At 41.1% G+C, this 22,851-nt stretch overlaps 1 pseudogene; it reads left to right on the top strand.

Annotated features, from left to right (window-relative positions):
• The first annotated feature begins 4,787 nt into the window (after window positions 1–4,787).
• On the top strand, window positions 4,788–5,212 carry LOC126940286 (60S ribosomal protein L35-like; annotated as a pseudogene).
• The last annotated feature ends 17,639 nt before the right edge of the window (window positions 5,213–22,851 follow it).

A 22,851-nucleotide genomic window follows, 5' to 3' on the forward strand; every position in this document is an offset into this window, starting at 1 on the left:
TACAAAATGTAAAACCTTCTTGAATGGACACTTCAAATTTTCAAATGAATTCAGCCTTTTTGAGGTTTGAATTTCAATTATTTTCGACAAAATGGCACTTCCTGGCCTTGCAGGGAAAAAATATGTTTAAGGGGGCTTCTCAAAAAGCTTCCTAAAGGATCCTGTCCCTCAGGATGCTTTCCAAGGCAAACAAAGTCTGAAGAAATGAGTGAAAATTAAGCCGATCCTTACAGATTAACTTTCTCCAGGAATCAGCTCCACCCGGATGTCAAATGGCCTAGGAACAGACTCACAGGTGTGGTTGGTGTTTGCTTCTAGGGTCAGTATCCTCTGATATAAACAAACTAAAGAGAACCGAGTGTGTTTTTCCTTTGGTAGAAAAGGCATGAGAAAGGAATTTTGTTTACCCCAATAACTTCAAAATATTTATGAATATTTGAGTTGGGTTTAATTTCTTTTTAATCTCATCTACCTTAATGATGGAAACTGCAAAGCATTTCCCCTGTACTCCTTAGATTTTATAGAAGCTTGGCAGAAAATTTAATATTTTCCAATGTACATTGGACATAAATGTGGAATTCTAGCAAACTATACTATTGTTAGCATCTGGGGGGATAGTCCACTTTCATAAGTAATGTAAATTACTGATCATTCTGAGGATAAACACCCAAAGATAAACAAATAAAAGGAGATGCTGGTAGCTTCTATTTAATTTAATAGACGTACAAACATTGGAAAATTGCAAAGCAGCAAAAAAACTAAAAAAAGTTTTGGGGATTGCCCAAAGAATAGGTAGAATTCTTTCAGCTCTGTTTTATTTCTTATTATAATTTTTTTCTAAGTTCCCTAAAGATATTTAATGGGAAATGATTACACAGGGAGTGTGTACAACAGCTGATTTAAAAGCAGGTCAGAATCAGATTTAATGATTTAAAAATTACAATTATGATTACAAATATGCGGGGCAAAACGTACACAGTTTTTTTGAAAAAACTATCAAAGAACGAAAATACAGTAAAGTGTTAATAGTTTTTACCTTTGGGTGGTGAGTCCATTACAGTTTTGATTTTGTTTTTGTTTTTTGCCTGTTTGTCCTTTGTGTTTTCTGTATTTAGTAGTAGCTAAACACACATATGTAACTTTTATTTTCATGTGATTTGTTCAAAGGTAAATGACACAAAACACACACATATGTATATATAATAGAAAATAGGTGCGGTCATGCTATGGACCACTTTAAGAACTCCACTCTTGATAATTTTTTTTTGTCTGCTTGAGAAGTAAGACTATGACATAGTTGAATGACTATATTTACTCTGTGCATTTATTTTTCAATAATACTTTCATTCTCAGAGAGCCAGCTTGGTCATTTTGGCACGCCTCCACTGTCCTAATGTCTCAGCAGGACCTCAGACTCAACATGTCCAAAACAAATAGAATTATCTTCCCATGTGCAGAGTGACACATGCATATATCCCACCTAAATCCGCAGCTTCTGTAAATAATGACAGAATTATGCCAGCCTTAAAGGTTCTGGAACAGTGGCGGCTCCTCCCTTCTTCCTTGTCTCGTACTGTGAGACTCAGCAGCCCAAACTCACTTTGAGCTCTCTTGATTTCCATTGCCACTGCCCCATTTCCAGGTTCTTTCCCTCTCTGCTTCACTGTTACAGCAGCTTCCTCTTCTTCCTGGCTCTACAGTTTATCCTCCTGACATTTAATACAAACAACTCTTCTGTCATCTGCCCTTAGGAAAACCCCCAGGTTTTTCAGACAGGCCATCTACTGTCCTAGCTTTGGAGGTCAGGAGCTGGCTATCACTGCCCCTGAACAAGCCCTGAGCTTCCCTCTGGTACCTGCACGTGGCACGTGATTTTCATGCTACCCTCCCACTGCTGCCATTTGAAATATTTGCTGTCCCCAAAGTGGCTCTTCCATGATGATCACAACCCAATGTGAGTTCCTCCTCTCCTTTGAGCCTCCCTAGTACTTTATCTGTGCTTCTCTCTACATCCATCAAAACCTGCCACATGAAACAGTTACCTCATACTGGAGGCTCAGGAAGGGCAGCCACTCAATTCCTCTTCTTTGCATCTATGCTTTGCACCATGTGAGCTTCTTACCTGCAGTGGTTGAATTTAAAAATATGGATTGCCCTGATACGAAAGATTCTGCAGACAGGAAACCTGGAAATTTCCATTAATAAGTTGATATATGTAAAGCTCTCAGAGCAGCGCCTGGCACGTCATAAGCACTGTGTAAGTGTTATCCATTCATCCTATTAGCTATTAATCAGAGCTCAAATACAGGGAAATTTGAGCAAAGGCAATGAATGACTCAGCTACTGAACTATGTCAAAAGAGTGAAAACCAACTGGAACAAACACATCTAAAATTCAGAGCCCACTACACACCTCACAATGTGGGACCCCAGCAAAAAGCCCTGCCCAACTGAAAACAAAGGTTCCTAAAGCCTGAATGCAAACAAAGGCCAACCTAAGGACACCTAAGGGGAGGGGAATTGGAGAATGAATTCCCTTGGGGGCATTCCTAACCCTTTCTGACCTCCAGGCTTAGCCCGGGGCTTGGAAAGTCACTCCAGACAGTATCTTTTATCGAAGTGACTGGTGACACCAGCCCCAAGGGGAAGGTTGACCTTTTTACTTCTTTATAGTGAAGAGTAAAATGTGGGAGGAAAAGGTTAAGCTAACCCAGTCTCTGGAAGGTAACTCCCCTTCCACTTTCTATTGCACGTTTGCAAGAGTTTGTCGCTGTCACCTGAGACAAGCCTGCCTGCCTGCCTGCCCACCAGTCCACCAGCACCAGGCCTGAGGAAGGCCTGGAAAGTAGGGTGCAACCACTCCCCCCTTCTCAGTTGAGTGCAAAAGAACCACAGCTAGCCCGAGTTCTTCTATAAGACCCCGAGAAAGAGCCTTCTTGGGAATACGGAGCATCTAAGGTTTATTCCCAGAGGTGGTGACTGCAATTAACAAGAAAAGTTGAAAATTTTCAATTTCAGGAAAATTTCCATTTTAGGCAGAAGCCAGAACAAAAAACAAAGGAATAATTCTTCCCTTATGTACAAGCTCGCCTCCCATTTTTTGCAGGAAGTAATCAGCTTTGTGGTACCTCATTTGAATCAGAAGTTTAGACATTTATGTAATGATGAGTCTTGTTATGAATCTTAATCAATTTTTTTTGTGTCCAATTTTGTAAGGAAATAGAATTATCACGTGAAAAACCTCATCTTGTTTCATTGTATTTTAACTCTCATTGATTCCAAAATAATAAAACCTCAGCAACGGCAGCTATTGAAAGTTCTTGGCTCTGAGACAGGAGGATTCTCAGAGAAATTGAAGAGATTACATCCCAGGACACTAGCTGTTTATCCTCCATCATTTTACATCCAAAATATTGACAGTGTCCCAGGCAATTGGCTCTTCACAGATTATTTCATTGAGTCAGTACAGCAACCGTAAGAGGTAGAATATTGTGATATAGAAAGTTCACACACTCAGAATTCAAAGTAAGTTTATCATTTTAAAAAAAAAGATGGAAAAAAAGGAGGGAGATGCTTAACCTGTCAGAAACTGGAATCCTCAACCTTTAGGTTGTTACCTCATCAGAACTTTAGGCTTTGGGGCTGGGCGTGGTGGCTCATGCCTGTAATCCCAGCACTTTGGGAGGCCGAGGAGGGCGGATCACTTGAAGTCAGGAGTGTGAGCACAGCCTGGCCAACATGGTGAAACTCCATCTCTACTAAAAATACAAAAATTAGCCAGGCGTGGTGGTGAGCGCCTGTAAGGTCAGCTACTCGGGAGGCTGAGGCAGGAGAATCACTTGAACCAAGGAGGCAGAAGTTGCAGTGAGAAAAAAAAAAAAATTCAGGCTTTTTTTTTTGTAAACACACGAGTTCAACCAGGTATTCCCTCCAGGGAAACACTGTCTTCGCTCATAAAGATTTGCTCCATGAGTCAGATGTAGGAGGGAGGACCTTATAATTATCAGTCCTCTCTGATGGGAGGGGAGGATGGGTCTTTTATTAATAAGTTACCAAAGCTTGAGAAGCCTCTTTGAAAAGAACGCAAACCACATACATTTTTAAAGGATCCCAGTATTTGTCCAGTAAAACATTTCATATTTATAAGTGATCAATTGCTTATCCATAGAAGAAAAATAGTAAGAATCTCTTGAATAGTTGAGATCTTAACTTTCTTTGTCTAACTGTAGACAGGTAGCATTGCATTTTTAGGGAAGGCTGATTCTTCACTGGAATTCATCTTTTTCTGTGTGATAATGCTCAGAGTTTAAGTGGGTTAGCCAAGTTCACGTAGCTTACATGGAATTGCTTGGACTGGAAATCAGCCCCATTAGAAAGCCTGAAATGTCCACATTTTTCTATTCTACTTCCCTGATTTGTTTATTTGCAAATGTCAATGATAGCATTTCCCATGGAGGAATTTTGTCGTGAGTAAATGAGAGAATAATATGTATAAAAGGCTTGGCATAGTTTATCAGCTGAACCCTGTGGCCCGAAATTCACATGTTGATGCCTTCACCCTCAGTACCTCAGAATATGACTATATTTGGAGATAGGGTCTTTAAAGAGGTGATTAAGGTTAAATGAGGTCATATGGGTGGGGCCCTAATTCAATGTGATTGGTGTCTCTCTCTATATATAGATATATAAAAATATATTAAAATATCTATAAATGTATATAAATGTATATATAAATATATATATAAGATATATATACAAAAAAAAGATGAATGGGCAGCCTGTGCAGCAATGGCCAAGATCGAGTCTCCAGACCTTCGCGGGAAGGAGGAGGAGGAGCTGCTGAAACAGGCGACCTGAGGGTGCAGCGGTCCCAGCTGCAAGTTGCCAAAGTGACAGGCAGCGCGGCCTCCAAGCTCTCTAAGATCCGAGTCGTCTGCAAGTCCCTTGCCCGTGTTCTCACCGTTATTAACCAGACTCAGAAAGAAATCCTCAGGGAAGTCTACAAGGGCAAGAAGCGCAAGCCCCTGACTCTGAGGCCTGAGAAGACTCGCGCCAGCCACCGCCGGCTCCACCAGCGCGAAGAGAACCTGAAGACCAAAAAGCAGCAGCGTTAGGAGCCGCTGTACCCACTGCGGCGGAAAAAAAAAAAAAAAGACACAGACACACACACTGAAAAGATCGTGAACAGACGCAGGAGAAAGACAACCCTCTAGGAGCCAAGGAGAAAGCCTCAGACGAAAAAAACTTGTCCATCACATGATCGTGGCCTTCCAGCCTCCAGAACCACGAGAAATACATCTCTGCTGTTCACGGCACCCGTCTGTGACGCTTTGTTACAAAAGCCCTGCTACACGAATATGAACATATATTAGGTATTTAGGAAACGGGAGGCTCCACGTTGGGAAATACGGAGGCCGTCTGCAATGACAACGAGAAAGCTTCCTCCAGGTCCAAGACATCAGCAACTTCTTGTGCTATATAGAACGGCTTGGTGTACACGTTGCTGCGAAGTTTGTGTCTTATTTCTTATTGGTGTCTCCCCTTCCAGGCTCAGAGCCCATTGCTTTGCTTATAGTAAGATTCATTAAAAGATGACAAAAAATACGTGGACCCTCAACAAGCCCCTGGCACAGGGCAGGCCCTTTGGAGAAAGTGCATGAACCTTTGATACTGCCAGGCTTTGTGTGGCTGGTAAGTTCAAGTTGTCTTTTACAGGACGGAAGACAACTTTGGGGGTTTGAAGGAGCAAAGCAAGATGCCTTAACTCCCTGCCTTGTTCTCCTGGAGTAACTGAAGCAGTGGAAAATCCTATTTATTGATTAGGAATAATACATATTTTGTGATCGTTTTTAAAAGAATAATGGTTCAATTCCCCTTTCTGCCTCTTACAGTGATAACAGTAAAATTGACAAATACCTAAGCGCATTTAATTTGCAAGATGGATTGCGCTATTGCCTACACCTGTTGGTAAGAGGTGAGCCCCAAAGCACTGCTACCGCGAGGACTTTGTCGCTGCCAGGGGCAAGCTGGGTTGTCACATAAATGAATCACTGACAATAGGGAATCTGACGGCAAGTGTTCCTTAGAAACCACTCCCAACTAACGGAATAACCCTCCACAACCACCCCAGGTGAAAACGGTGCTTGCCAGTTTCCCGTATAGTACTCAATTAAGTCTCAGACTCATAAAATGAGAAAGAAGCACTGGATGGCTTCTTCAGCTGTTACAGTCCTGCCTGACACTGGGAGACGTGCATCCAGGCTACTGGCCGCATGGTGATAGCTGAAACTTTAAACAAATTAAGCCCACTTCTTCAGACATTGGTGCATGCTTCAGAGGTCATCATTTTTAGAAACCCAAGCACTGGGAATTGACGTTTCCTTAACAGAAGATTGCCAAGAACAAGATCACAAACTTTTGGTGGTTTTTTTTGTTTTTTGTTTTTTTTTTTTTTTTAACATATGAGTTCAACCAGACATTACCAGATATCACTCTTTGCTGAGTCCGAAGGCTCAGGAGAAGAAACTAAACTGATTTTTTTTTCTAAGCACGTATTCTATTCAAACATAATGAAACTTAAATGGCTTATTTAGGAAGATGGTAATAATTTTATTAAAATGTAGATCAAACGAACAAAAACATTTAAAAAGTCCAGAAGTGTTAGTAGCATATATATAGCACTCAGGAAACATAGGTGTTACTTTCCATGTCCTGCCAATGGTACTAATAGCAAATAGACCCACAGCTTTAGACATTTTCCTCTCTTTAATGGTTTTTAAAAAGACGACACAGGCCGGGTGTGGTGGCTCCTGCCTGTGATCCCAGCACTTTGAGATGCTGAGGCTGGATGATCACTTGAGGTCAGGAATTCAAGACCAGCCTGGCCAACATGGTGAAGCCCTGTCTCTACTAAAAATACAAAAATTAGCTGGGCGTGGTGGTGGGCACCTGGAAGTTGAGGCAGGAGAATCGCTTGAACCCGGGAGGCAGAGGTTGCAGTGAGCTGAGATCTCGCCACTGCACTGCAGCCTGGGTGGCAGAGCGAGACTCAGTCTCAAAATATAAATAAATAAATAAATAAATAACCAGAAGACGACACTAAGGAAGCAATGGAAGCTGTAAACACACGCGCCCAGGTGAAAAATCCGGTGCATGGGGCATAGGGTTGCCTTAATTCGATATAATGACTAAACAGCTTTGCAGCAATAAGACTGCCTCATCTAGACAGAATCTGATGAACCAACAAGAGGTGTGAGAAAGCAATTATGGATCTGAAATTGATAAGAAACAGGCAAATAAGTTGTGGAAGGTTGTAAATGATATTTCATAGCTCTAGCAAAATTAAATGTGTTGAATATAAAATACAAAATTATTGGCTAACAGTATGGAACTTGGCTTGTAAATGACGAATTGGAAGAGAACAGAGAATTATAAACTAGGGAGAAAAGTAAACCTTCTATTTAATCTTAGGCGTGGCTGTCAGGTATTTTTGTATTTAAAGTTAAATTATGTACAATTGCCTGTTGTATTTAACTGCAATATTCATATACATATTTATAACTTTAGAACATTTTTTATTTTTACGAGGTCTCTAACTATTAAAAGTACATTGAACCAAAACACACATGCCTATTTATGGCCAGCAGAGAATTCCAATCCATCCACACACACACACACATATTTGGGACTATTAGCCGTAGGCAACGGGTCCTGCACGATGCCCTGAAGAAAAAACATACTGACATGTTCCAGAAGGGCTGTGTGCCCAGTAGAAAATGCACACAACTTTCGAAGTCTTTGAAGAGTCGCCAGATTCCCTGGGACATTGCTGCTACCTAGGTTAGGCACTTTGTGAATTTATTTTCAGGAGAAAAATAGTATTCTTTAATAACAAACTGCTATAACACAGGACCAATAAATCTCTTCTCTCTAAATCTCCATTTCTTCGAGGAAGTGGGACAAGATCTGATTGTCTGTAAATTACCATTTCAGTTCTGACATTCCTCCAATCTTTGGAAGATAACTTGCCCTTTTAACGGTTCTCAATAAATATTAATTTTAAACATTAATGAATATGTTATACCTAACCAAACTCTATGTAGCTTATAAAAGGTTCTTTCAAGTCTACCACTTAAACATGAATCCAACTTTAACTTGATGGATGTTATTTCAGAATATATTTCTCATAAAACAAACTTTTAAAAATATATAATGGTGTGTTTTTGCTTTCATTCCTTGGGTAAATTAGAGCTACTTGGTCTAAGCATTGTTCCAGTGTCTTCAAAGTAATTGTGCATAGGCCAGTCGTCTTGGTATATGTCACCTAACTCATATTTGGCTTTCCTAGGCTTTGTTTACTTTTTTTAAGTTGATTTAATGTTTTTCAAAGTATCCTAAGTTTGCCTCATTTCCAGTGAACATCCTGCAAAGTTCAGAAATTCATCCTTCTCTGCCTTTTAAGGGGAAGAACAAGTTGGCATTGAATAGTTTGGCAGCAGAGATGGAGAAGCAGCCTGCACAGGATGAGAACTAGAATTATGGAGGCAGCTGTATTGGGCGGTAGGTTTCCATTAAATGGATGTCTTGGGCTTGCCATCTTTCACTGTAATTGCTGTGTCCAGGAAGTTGACTGTCTCTGGAGATTAATCTATTTTAAGTTTAATGGATCTGTAGAAGCTATTGAAAGACTGGTACAACTCTTTCTCCTTGACTTTTCCAGTCCAAATGAAGACATTGCTATCAGTAATAACGCACCTGCCCCGCATGCCAACATTCCAGCCCCACTCCACCTGCAAGAGGAAACCTCCTTCCATGGACTTTATGTATTGGGAAACCTTTCATACTAAGTTACTTGAGTTTATTAGTAACAATGTATTTGTTTTCCTATGTGATATATATACATATATGTGTATGTGTATGTGTGTATATATGTATGTACATATGTGTGTATATACGTGTATCTGTATGTGTGTGTATATATAGAGAGAGAAAGTGAGTCTCTTCTAATCAGTGTGAAATAATTTGTGTTATCAAACTGAATTGATACAATACCAAGAAAAAGCAAAGAAAATTTACATGCATTTATTCAATCTATATATGCATTGGCCTTACTGCAGGCAAGGGTACAATTTTCATAAACTTTTATTTGAAAGAACTCTGGCATTCAAAGATGTAACCTTTGTGGGTTAACAAAAGGCAACGTAAATGTTCATAGGACAGAGTCATTAGTGATCTTTCTGAAAAACAGACGTAAATCATGGACCTCGGGGTGGTAAAAGATCACTTGACTGGTGAGGAATCCAACCCACCTCCCCAGCTTCCACGGCAACAGCTTCGTGTGCTCAGCTTGCTGTGGTTTACCTAGAAACACTAGTGAGAAAATGTGAAAACTGTTCCTTCTGAGAGAGAGAAAAAAAGCATCAAAAGTGAAGATGAAAGAGAAGAAGACTAAGAAAGTGATGATTTTTAATTCATGTTCAGTCAATAAATGTTTAAGTATTTTTCTGTAGACCACTGCGTAGGCACTGGGCATGCAGTGATGAACAAATTAGACATGGTCTTAGTCTTCATGGAACTTATAAACGATGCAGGAGAGAAACACAGCAAACAACAAAGAATCCCCACCTACATATATATTTTAGAATTGCTACAAGCACAGGAAGTCACACCAGAAGGTGCTGCGAGTGAGTGTCACAGGGGACCTGACCTAGAGGAGGCATCAAGGATGACCTGTCCTGTTGGAAGAAGCCACATTTAACCTGAGTCTTGCCGGCTGAATGGAATAGATGACAATGAAGTGGAGAGTAAGGAATCAAGCCTTCTAGACTGAGGAAACAGATACAGAAATCCTTGATAATTAAGAGGGGTGTGATGGATTGGGTTGTGTCTCCCCAAACTTCCTATGTTGGAGTCCTAAACCCTGGTATTCATAGGAATGTGACCTTGTTTGGAAACAGGGTCTTTATAGAGTTAATCAAGTTAAAACGAGGTCATTAGGGCGGGCCCTGATCCAACATGACTGGTTTCCCTAAAAGAAGGAGAAATTTGGAGACAGATGTGCATACAGGGAGGCAACCATGTGAACATGAAGACCATCTAGAGGCCCAGGGGAGGGGTCTGGAACTGACCCTTCCCCCACAGCCCTGCCCACACCTTGGTCTCAGACTCCTAGCCTCTAGAACATTGGCATCATACATTTCTGTTGTGGAAGGCACCTCGTCTTTGGTGCTGAACTTTAATGTGAGAGCTCTAGGAAACACAGACAGGAGGCATCAAAGACTGAAACCAGAGAGGAGGGTTATAGGTTGACTTGAGGATTTTAGGTTTTCTATCACAAGTGCAATGGGTGTGACATGGTCTAGCTTCACAAGGCCTGCCTCGCTACTATTTGGAGAACAGATTGGAGGGGAGTAGAAGTGAATGTCTGGAGACCAGCAGGGAGACAATGCCAGGAGGCCAGTTAAGGGGTGACAGTGAGCTGGGCACAGGGGCTCATGCCCATCATCTCATCACTTTGGGAGGCCAAGGCAAGAGAATTGTTTGAGACCAGGAGTTCAGGACAAGCCTGGGCAATATAGCAAGACTCATGGTCTACCAAAAAAAAAAAAAAAAGTAAGAGGAGACAGTGCTGGAAGTAGGGTGGTGGCAGTCAGGTGGGGCCTGAGTCAGGGTAATTTTGGAGTTAAAAGCAGTAGGTCTCAGTGTTGGACCACAAATATGGTGATAGTTGTGGAAATGGTGGCTTCAGGAAGGACTCATGGGCCTCCGGTTTCCACAGCTGGGTGAATAATAACTCCTTCTGAAATGAAGAATTGAGGAAGAGGAGTGCATTTGGCATGAATGGTCAAATAAGTTTTGAAAATACTAAGTTTGAGATGCCTGTGTAATCTAAATGTAATTTTTAAGTAGACAGTTTAACATCTAGACTTGTAACTCAGAAAAGAAATCAGATCTGAAAATACAATAAAATTGGTTCTGTTGGTACATAAATGGTATTTTAAAGTGGGAAAAGATGAGATGACCTCAGGAGAGAAGGCAGAACAGGAGCAGAAGGGACAGCACTGGTGCCTGAGAAGCCCTATTAGAGGAGGCTTGGTTCAGGTTTCCTCAGTGTCGGCTTTGCTCACGTCTGGAGCCAGATAATCGTTGCTGTAGGGGCAGCCTTGTGCACCGCAAAATGTTCAGCAGCATCGCAGCCTCTACTCAGCAGAAGTTAGCAGCCTCCTCTTAATTATGACAACCTAACATGCCTCCAGGCTTTGCCAAGTGTCCCCTGGGGCCCCAAATCACCCTTGGTTAACAACTAGTGTAGAATAGACAAGCAAAGAAAAAATATAAAGAATAAGTAAACGGGGAAGTAGGAAAAGCAGAAGGGTACAATGTGTCAGAAGTCGGAGAAAAGACGATCTCGGGAAAACTCAAATCACAGATTTCCGTGGAAAAGTCAAGAACGACGCTTACTGTGAAGGGCCTAGTAGTTTTAGCAGCATGATCGTAACTTTAGCAACAGTAATTTTGGTGGCTCAGCGGGAGCACAGGCTAAATTGAAGTAGATTACAATTCTATTTTTATTTATCCAGTTGGTGATATGTATACATGTAGTCAGATTTTAATGATATTTGTGTGATTATTTTGTTTAATGTAAAATATAGCAGATGCTATTGATTGCCTACTCAACAATTTCTCCCTTTTAACAGAAATTTCATTTTTTCATACAATGTGTTGTCTATTCATGGGAAACTGCTTTGCCGTCAATGGTGGCAATGGCAGTCCCATTCTCCTTGGCAGTGGCTGGTTTAGAAATAGGCGTGTGATGCAGATGTAGTTAACGATGACATCAGAAGAAATTTAAAGACATCTGGGAAACGTTTCCTTGTTGATACAGACAACCAGGAAGGAACACTCACCTTTCATCTGGGTGTGGCCTCCTAAAATTCCTGGAGGATTTAGGCACTCCTAAAACAACTTTTCTCCCCACTATGGAAGAAGAATTAACTTGAGAACAAGCCGAACAGTGAAGGTAGCAAAAGGGAAAATGGGAAGAACGTGGGTGTTTGAATGAAGAGGGAAGACTGAATCCTTCAGCCTGGAAGCCATCCATCTTCAGGCATCTTAATACATTAAACCTAATTTCCTGCCACCTCCCATCTGTTTGCAGTTGTTTTAATTTGTTTGTTTATTTGTTACCATTTATCATCAGCCCAGCATCTTTGTTCTATTGTCAACAACTTCTGGAACGACACCATTCTTTTCCCCTGATGTGCTGTTCTCTTACTAACCTGAATGGAATTCAGAGTTCCCCCATTTTACAGTTTTCCAAAATAAGGCAAAACAGCTACAGTCACCTCTTGACCTCTGATCCGTTCTCTGCCCCAGCTGGTTTCTTTTGAAGTCCACACCATTCCATTAGCACTTCCCTGACCACAGTGCTGCCTCCACTGGTGTCTGCTCCCCACCCACATGCCTTGAGGGTCTGCACACTTGGACCATCACTCTCCTCTTTGAAGTGTCTTGGGAGCCATTTATTTTGATGGCCCTTGCAAACTGCTGGCTTCACACTTCAACTACCTCCATTGGCCTTCAGCTATACCCTCCTCTAGCACCAGCACTCACAGCCACACCTTGGACTTCAGCATTACCTGAAGCTGCTCCATCTCCACCATCTTAAACTCACAAATTCTTACCCCTGTTACAACCCCCTACTCTCACTCCTGTTTACTCTCAGTGTGACCTTTGATTCTCAGCCCCTCTCTCATCTCCCATGAGTCCCTTTCTGGATGTAAAATACAAATAGAAACCCCTGAGAAACTGGTAACTACAATCAATGACAAGGTATTATGACCACTTACTTATGACGTTTTTATAACAACCCAGCCTGAAACCACATCTGCTCAACCATTTCAATTAAAAATTTCCCAGCACTCAGGAAATTTTTCACACATCCTCTAAACCCATCTTGTCAGACAGAAACTAAGCCATGAGTTGTCCCCACTTCTGATTCTGGGCTGTAGAAACTACCAGAAGAAAATTAGGCTGGGCACGGTGGCTCATACCTGTATGTAATCCCAGCACTTTGGGAGGCTGAAGTGGGCAGATCACCTGAGGTCAGGAGTTTGAGACCAGCCTGGCCAACATGGTGAAACCCCGTCTCTACCCAAAATACAGTAATTAGCCGGGCACGGTAGTGGGCACTTGTAATCCCAGCTACTCAGGAGGCTGAGGCAGGAGAATCACTTGAACCCAGCAGGCGGGGATTGCAGTGAGCTGAGATCACACCACTACACTCTAACCTGGGCAACAAAGCGAGACTCCCTCCCCCACCACCCAAAAACAGATGGCTCTAAATGTTTCTTTCTTTTCCCAGAGGGTCATTGTTCTGTTCATAGAGAACCAGCCTCGGAGGGCCTGATGTTTCCCCTGGTGGCCTCCCTCTCCCCTCTTCCTTCACCTGGCCATGCATTCAGACCCTGGGTCCAGGCCATGGCATGAGCATCACCCTGTAAGGCAGCAGCGGGCACTGCGGTCCACAGTAAAAGTAGGTTTGGGGGTTTGGGATTCTTCAGATTAGATCCCATCACTACCACCACCCCTCAGAAACAAAATACGGAAGGCTTTCCCTTTTAATAGTGATTAGTGGTAACAACACAACTTTGATACATTACAATGGAGCTGCATCATTCAACCATTTTATTAACTTTTTTTTTTCTTTTTTCTGAGACAGATCTCGCTTTGTTGCCCGGGCTGGAGTACAGTGGCACAATCTTGGCTTACTGCAGCCTCCACCTCCCAGCTTCAAGCAATCCTCCTGCCTCAGCCTCCTGAGTAGCTGGGACTACAGGTGCCCGCCACCACGCCCGGCCAACTTTCATATTTTTAGTAGAGACGGAATCTCACCATGTTGGCCAGGCCGATCTAGATCTCCTAGCATCGACTGATCCACCCTCCTTCTTCTCCCAAAGAGATGGGAAGACAGTTGTGAGCCACGGCACCAGGCCTAATTAACATAAATTTGATGTACCAGCTTCAATGAAAGAATAACGAATTCAATTTGATACAAAATGCTACAACTTTATGCTGACCTTCCACTCGCTGAGCCTGGCGGACAGCTGAGAGGAGTGAGTGTGGCGTATGCTGTTTCCTCGTCCAGTCTCAGCCCCTGTGGCCTCCCACGTTGTCTCAGTCACAGTGAGTGTGATCCTGTTGTTCACATATACACATGTGTAGTTTTATTGCCCATGGCTAGCAACACCACTTGGTGACATCATCTCTTGTTCCATCCTAGCAACCTCTGTCCCCTTCCAGCCCTGGGACTATCACACTCACTGAGAGAAAGTCTATGTCAGCTGGGTGCAGTGGTTCACACCTATAATCCTAGCACTTTGGGAGGCTGAGGCAGGCGAATCACCCGAGGCCAGGAATTCGAGACTAGCCTGGTCAACATGGTTAAATCACGTCTCTACTAAAATACAAAAAATTAGTCAGGCGTGGTGGCACATGCCTGTAATCCCAGCTACCTGGGAGGCTGAGGAAGGAGGATCGCTGAAATCCAGGAGTTGGAGGCTGCAGTGAGCCGAGATTGCACCACTGCACACCAGCCTGGGTGACAGATCAAGACTCTGTCTCGGGAAAAAAAAAAAAAAAGAATAAGCAAGTCTATGCCATCCACGTGGCACCACTACAGGGACTAGTGCTGGGTGCAGCATCTGGCATAAAAGACACTAATAGTATTTGCTGGATGAATGACTGGAAGGAAACCGTCCCCACAGCTGTAAGAACATTTGCTGAGCTCTGCGCTAAGCCACTTTCACGAATGTGTGTCACGGCAGGCAGCTGCTTGCATTCATCCTATTTTGCAGATGAAGAAACCGAGGCTTAGGCTACTCAACTAGAACATGGTAAAGCAGGGGTTTGACCTTCTAGGACTCTGACCCCAGAAACTGTACTCTCAACCCTTTTACCATTCCACACTTGTGTAGTCACTGATAGATTAACCTGTTTCCGAGGGTCATCTAACCTCCAAAACTTTTCCAGAGAAAATGCCTAGATTCCTACACAATCCTAGCACTTCATTAATGTTATCTGTTGAGTGGTAAATGTAAGCAGTATTTGGTGTAGCTGTATAAACTGAGTTCAATTTTCTAAATTAGTATCAGAAGAGTAATAGGTTAATGAATACAAATATTGTGGGGTGGGGCAGAAGAAGGAAAGCTATTATTTTCTTTCACATTAAAAAAAAGTCTTTATACATGATGGTAGACTATCTTTACCAATTATTCCGTTTTCCTTGTAATAGAAGTGTACCCCTTGCTCACTGACATCCAAGCCTGATCATTTGACTTGACTTATCCTTCAGCCTGGATCCGCAACGAAGACAGGCAGAGCAGAGCCAGGCAATGCCGCATCTACCTGCAATTGACATGCAGTGAGAGCCAGACTAAGTCTTCGTGCTAAGTCCTTGAGATTCTGGGGTCGTTACCCAGCATAGCTTAGTGAAAGCTGAGGAATACACACATTGCTATGGGTCAAATTGTGTTCCCAAAAGATGGTGCTGTCCAAACCCCAGGAGCTGTGAATGTGACCTTATTTGGGAATAGTGTCTGGTCTTTGCAGATAATCAAGCTGAGATGAGGTCATCAGGGTGAACCCTAACCCAATATGACTGTCCTTATACAAAGAGGAAATCCAGACACGGGTCAGAACACATGGAGGGAAGATGGTGTGAAGAGGGGCAGTGGAAAGACCACCACCATCTCCACCATCTCCAAGACCTCAGGGATGCCTGAGGTCACTAGAAGCAAGGAGGGAAGCCAGCAGCAGATCCTGCGCCAGTGTCTTCCAAGGGAATGTATCTCTGCTGACACCCTGATTTCTGGCCTCCAAAACTGTGAGGCGATGCATTTCTGCTATTTTAAGTCACTCAGTTTATAGTACTTTGTTATGGCAGCCTTAGCAAACTAATACAAACTCATTTACCTCCAATTACATAAGGTCTTGAGTAAATGGATGTTGTTATTTAGAATTTAAATGTAAAGAATTTTCCAAAGTTAACTCTTAGAGGAGTTACTAATTGTTCTCAACAGAGCTAAATAGAAAATTCCCAGGACGTCAAACTTGCTAAACTATGACTTTTAACTTGATCGAGAAAGATATAAAAAAAATAATACAATGAAGATTCGAAACCACAGGTAGAAGTTACAATATGAAGAAGATATAGACTTTTAATCACATATGCACATTAGACTAATTTTCATATTCTGAGATTTTTTATGAAACACTGCAAATTATACCTTTTTCTCTAACATTCACTCCAAATATTTAGGATGTATGCATTTTTCTGTATAATAAAATAGAACCGTAACACTGATCTCTTTCTCCTCTCCCACAGGATAAAAACTCATTTTCTTCAGCTCGTGTGCTATATGTGAAAAACATACAGGCCTTGTAAAATGCTTTAGAACCTAGGTGAGCGCCACTGAGAATTGGCTGAGCTTCCGCAGCATCATTTTTAAAAGGTCTATAAATTTATTGTTGTTATATCTTGGTCTTCTCAAAGCTGGACTTGTAAATGAGACGCTCCATGTGATTTGAAGAGCACCACAATGTTCAGTACAAGTCGTTCTTTACCCTACACAAGGCAGACCCTCATGGGCTAATTGTATAATACTTAAAGCATGGCATATTTGAACTAGTAAAGTCGGGAAGGCTGAAAGATTGATCCTTTTTTATTAGCCAGAGCAGATTTTAGTGTATCAGATTAGCTCTGTGCTGCAAAGGATATTGGTAAGTTGTTCCCCAGGTGGAAAGGTGGAAAAGGTATTAAAATTCTTCTGTAACTCCCCAGAGCCTCAAGAAAAAAAACAAATTCATAGCAAGACACATCTAAGACCTCTGAGAGCTGGCCTCTGATTTCCTCTCCAGACTCCTCTGTCTGACTTGCTACACTGAATTGTTGAAAGGGGAAATTTCCTAGTCGCCCTTTTCTGGGTAACTCTACCTTGCCTGATTTACCGTGCAGCTAATTTTAATTAGAGTAATTAATGCTGTCTGCAACAACCGAAAGACACTGCCGTCTTCAACGGCTTCACACAGAGTGTGAGTTCTTGCTTAGAAGGAGCCCAGGGCGGGTCTGCCTGCTGCTCTCCATTTTGCATTCACATCAGTTTGGACACAGGTCTCCCAGGTGTCCACGTTGAAAGAAGAAAGGGAACAAGAGGCACGAGGTGCTGCAGCCCAGCCCTCCTGAGGCCCCCAGGCAAGAACTAGTCAGCAGGTCGCACCTCGCTGCGAGGATAGAGAGAAGTACAGGGGAACACATGGGCTGTTTGTGCTCCCTACCTGATACCCCAACACTGGTCTGCATGGTATCCCGGCCATAGCTCGCACCACCCAGACTTGCTCCCCTCTTTCTTCCTCATTAGATGATCAGAGCCTCAAAGTTGCTTCTGCACCTTGTTTATGTACCCAGAGCTTCCAGCATCTTCCCTCTCACACTTCAGATGCTCAATAGCTGTTAAAATATAGAATGAATGGATGGATGGATGGAAAGAGGGATGGATATATGAATGAATGGAGGAGGAATGGAGGGATAAATAAGGGAAGGAAAGGAGGCATGTATAGATGGACGAATGGATGAATGGATGGATATATGGATGGAAGGAGGGATGGGTGAAAGAAGAAAGGAGGAATGTATAGATGGATGGATGGATGGATGATGGAGGGATGGGTCATTCAGCCTGTGGTATTGCAAGGCTGTTCAATACCTATAGAGAACATTTCTTAGACCCATTACCTTCTTGAAAACTCTGTGATTGGGAATCTTCTAACACTGAGAATCCTGGCTCCCCAAAGTCGAGCTCAGGAAATTGAGTTTTCTCCAATTTCCTGTGCAACCAGAATACAAGCATGTGATCTAAGTTTCTCCAATCAAATAGACGCACACAAGACTTTAATGCAAAGAAACAAGCAACACAAGGCAACAGGCCCGGTATCCCCATTTTTGCAGGGGATGGACTTAACACAATCAACTTTATGGCATCAGTGGAAGCCGCAGTGATTTCACAGGAGTTATAATGGAGCTCCTGGTGTAGAGGAAAGATATGGGGACAGCAATGCTGGAGCAGCCCAGTGGAGGCGGTATCCTTATCAGACAAACTCTGAGGGGTGATGTGGGCATTACCTCACAAAGATTAGCCTTGGATCAGGTTTTACAACCTCCCAATATTTCTGATCCACCCAATATTTCTTTAATTAAATCCCTTTTGACTTACAAAAAAGAATCCACTTTCTTTGCATGCAATTAAGAACCAACTGAGATCCAAGAAAATAGCGTGCAACCACAGGACATTGGAACTGGAAGAGAGAAAGTATGTGTGTGTGCACATGTATGTGCATGTGTGTGTGTGCATGTGTGTGTGTGTTAGGAGAATCATTGGGGAGGGGATTCTCCCCAATGTAGAGGGAAGCAGTAAAGTCATAAAGTTGGTGAGAGTGGCATATGGGCATCAGAGGTCAATTTTGCCAACATCATTCTCACTATAAGTCTTTATTTTGTTCCTGTGAGGTGTCACTGTTACACTACATTGCAAGAATTCAGGGATAGTGGCCCATTTATAATCTTAATATTTATCTATTTAAGTCATGCCTTAAAAATTTATCTATTTTAGTCATTCAATCTACCATTAGACAATGTTTATTAAATTCATGAAATTGTGCTTCAAGTAAAAACTGTGGTAAACAGCTTCAAGTAGTAAGTATATTATTTGGTTTTTCTATAAAGTGTAAATTTGAAGGCAAGGTTAGATTGATGAGATTTCTGAGCTCACAGAAAAGCTGATTGCTTCATACCAAGTAACAGAGTTTCACTCAGTTGAAGAGTCTAAAGTGGTTGCACTATCAACAGTCTTAAAAATAGAATTGCAAGGATATTCTGAGGTAGACAGTGCTTCTGTATCGTACTAATAACATTATATGTGTCCTAATAAATATAAACTTAAGGAGAGGGAACTATTATAATTGTGGAAGGGACAGTTGAATAAAAGAGAATATGGAGTTTTGCTCAAAACATTTTAACTGAATACATTTGTTTGTTTGTTTTCATAAAATGTTCATTTCCACTAAAAGTTTGTGGCCTATCAAAAGTTTGTTTCATAAGGGATGGTACAAATTCACTTACCAGGTTTTTTTAAACTTTAAAAACCAATATTTCAAGCAACCCACCAGAGATTTCCACTCTCAATTTAAAAAAAAAAAAAAAAGTCTTCTCTGAATTACAATAACTTTAATGTTTGCAACGCCTTGATTTAAGATTTTTCAAACTGGCTCATTCACAATATGAAAGTGGCATCCCTATGAGATCATTGACTTTTGCTTGCAATTATCTTAGCAGTTTAAAGAAGTGTAACTGATGCTAGCATAACTGCTTCTTAATGTTTTCAAGGTACTGAAAAGACTAGCTGGAAGTGAAGAGTTGACCCTTTCTGAAAACCTGAATAACCAGAGGTTCCCTAGTCATCAGTCACAGCAACAGCTAGCTCTTCTTTGAAAACGGGTCCATTTTTCAAGCTGTTGTTGGCATTGCTATAGATCCTGGAGGCATGACTGAAAACAAGATCATAATTGAGCCTTAGGAGGTCTGCTTATCTCTCACAGCAATGAGCTGGCAGAGGATGGGGACCCAGGCTGTGTGAGTGCAGGGGAACAATGCCCCTGCTTGGAGACCTAACTGATTGTAAACCTTGTTGGTAAAAAGGTGTGAAGAAATGAGTCTCAGTGTTTTGCTTGCTGCCTTAGGATTCGTGTGGGGGTAGAGGCTGGAAGGTTATACGGAGGAGGCAGAAAAGACATAATTAAAACTATTCATTTCATGAAGCAAAAAAAATGTACTCTGGCTTCCCAGCAGGCCTTGATCTCTTTGTTATGCCGTTTACTTGGAAAGCCCTCTTGAAATGTCATTCAGGAAGTGCCACTCCAGCAGCCTCGCAGAAAAAGAAAAAGGATAGTTAGGGAAGAAGGGTGAAAAGATAAAAAGCATCCAATTTTCAAAGAATAATATTGAATTAGAAGCATCTTAATCTGTGCTTGCTCAATCTTATGAACTTTTACGTGGATTACAATCAAATTATCTCCTATAAGTAAAGAAAGATTTTAAGGAATTGCTAATCTTTTATTTTAAAAATAGTGCTTGATCTTTCTCCTTCTTCACTAACATGTTAAAAACATGATTTCGCCATATGGAAAGCTAGTCCAAGCCTAAAAGGGAAAAAGGGCAACGATCATAAAATAATAATATCCATAATTAAAATAAGTGCAAACATACATTTGGTAAATATGTCAGTGTAATGAATAAATAGTTGGTGCACTCTGTGATTTGGTTCTTAACTAATTGATGTAAACCTTCAATTTGATTTTCTGATTCCTTTTTATGCCTCTCAATAACCTCCTCCTGCCCCTCAAGATCTCCTGTTGACATCAAAGGGCGTGTAGGGTACATGAGAGGAGACACCAGCAGGAGCACCAAGGCGAAGGAGGGTGAGCACTGCAAAGACCACATTTGTTGGAGCTAATTTTTAAAGAATGAACTCACAGTGTGAGTCTATGTTTAATGTAAATATATAATTATCAAGAAGAAACAGTGCAACCCTTCTCTCCTTCATCTGTGAAAGCTAGATCTAGAAAAGCTAAGCATTTCAGAGCGTCAGGAGTAATTTTAGCATACACTTATTTAAATTGTGGATTATTTTCCTTCTCTGAAAGCAGATGAATGTGGAGCAAAAGCAATTTTGGCAATTCAAAAGAACGAGCCAGGTCTTTGGGTTGTTAATTAGAATATAGTCAATCTGCTTGTCTTCATTGAAACTTGTTGAGGGGGGACAGGGAGCGATGGGGGAGGGGTGAATACTGAAGAGATCATCGTTTATAATGAATTTCAGATTTATTTTCCAAAGTTTCTCTGTGTTCTGCACTCTTGCTGCAAAATGGATTCAAACTCAAAAGTTGGATAAATAACAGCAGTTGTAACATTTTCAATTATAACTATAATTAGACACTCCAGTAAATCAAATATCTTGCCTAGAGTTTCTGTAGTCCATAAAAAGTATAAAAAATTTATTTCTCTCAAAGAAAATAATATTCTGTCATATAATCAATGTATTTAATAACTGAGCAAATGGGAATCATTTCCATTCCTAACATCAATAATGTTATCTGACTCTTAATGAATGTGGCATCACATAAAAGTTTATTGATTGTTAGAATCAAAAAACGTAAGAAGAAAAATCACTTTTATCCTTTAAAATAATAAACATATGGAGAATTTAAAGACAGCCTTTTTTTTTTTTTTTTTTTTTTTTTTTTGAGACGAAGTCTTGCTCTGTTACCCAGGCTAGGGTGCAGTGGCGCTATCTTGGCTCACTGCAACCTCCACCTCCCGGGTTCAAGCGATTCTCCTGCCTCAGCCTCCTGAGTAGCTGGGATTACAGGCGCCCGCCATCATGCCCAGCTAATTTTTGTAATTTTTAGTAGAGATGGGGTTTTAACATTTTGGCCAGGGTAATCTCGAATTCCTGACCTCGTGATCCACCTGCCTCAGCCTCCCAAAGTGCTGGGATTACAGGCATGAGCCACCATGCCCAGCCGAACACAGACTATTAAAACTTTTGTTAAACTTTTTGTGACTAGGAAAGAGCTAGATTCTTATATTTCAAATATTTTAAATGTATTTTTACATTTTTATAATTAATTCACTTTTTAATGTAACAACTAAAGTTTCAAATATGTAAAAATAATTCTACTTGAATTTGTATATATGAATGAAATATATATGTATATTCCAACTTTGTCTTGTTATAAGAAATAACTATTTAACATTATTTGACCACTTCGAGAGATAATGTTTTCAAATAACGTGAAATCTTGAGAACCATCTAATCTTTGTGTTGAAAGACAGTAATATTTTATATGTTTCTTGCATGGGTGCCAAAATTTCACTCTACTGGTGTTAAAAAGTTTAAGCAACTAAAGTATGTTCTGTACTACAGTGTATAAAGCACTACAGTAATTTAAAATGATTTAGTGAGGAAAAAAGAGTGAGAAGTGTTAGGAGAAGAATGGCATTTATGTGCCTCAGAGATGGTCTTAATTTATAACCCGAAGGGTTTTATTGTAACAAAATCCAGTTGCATAGTCTCCACATTAAAATTAAAACTGGTCTTCAGGATACATATTGTAAACTCACGACATCGAAGACTATGATTTTGAGAAAAAATTATTCTTTAGAAAGGAAATACCTTATACTTGTCTAAAAATAAATTTTGCAGAAAGCCACCAAGACAGTGTTCCATTGTAGGCTGTGAATCGTTTCAAAGGGATAGTGTTCTGAATATTAACATCATCTCACATCTCCCCAAGATGCATGCAATTACCCTGGAGAGAAGCGCGGGAATTGCAAGGTCTCAAGGGCTTACTTAGATAATGACATAAAATAAATTGCAACGATTACCCGTGTGCTTTTCCAGGAGGCATATTATTTAAAACCTATCTAGGACTTCAAGAATGAAAGACAGAGGAATGTCCACTTTATGAAATTGCTATTAAAGTGTGACATAGAGTTGAAGACAAGGTTAATTATTGGTTTTTAACCGAAGTATCATTCTCGTTTAATATCAGTGCCCTGTTCTTAAATATTGAAGCAAGTCACATTTTTCAGGGACAATTGCCTTTGAATGAAGAATGACAGAGCTCTGGTCTTTGCTGACCCTTGCAACTCCTGCAGCGTAATCCATGGCAACTCGTTACTACGGCAACCAAGGAACATGCACCAGACCAGGATAAAACCGTGAAATCTGATGTCATATTT

Source organism: Macaca thibetana, chromosome 17 (genome assembly GCF_024542745.1).
Source record: "Macaca thibetana thibetana isolate TM-01 chromosome 17, ASM2454274v1, whole genome shotgun sequence".
In the NCBI taxonomy this organism is placed as follows: domain Eukaryota; kingdom Metazoa; phylum Chordata; class Mammalia; order Primates; family Cercopithecidae; genus Macaca; species Macaca thibetana.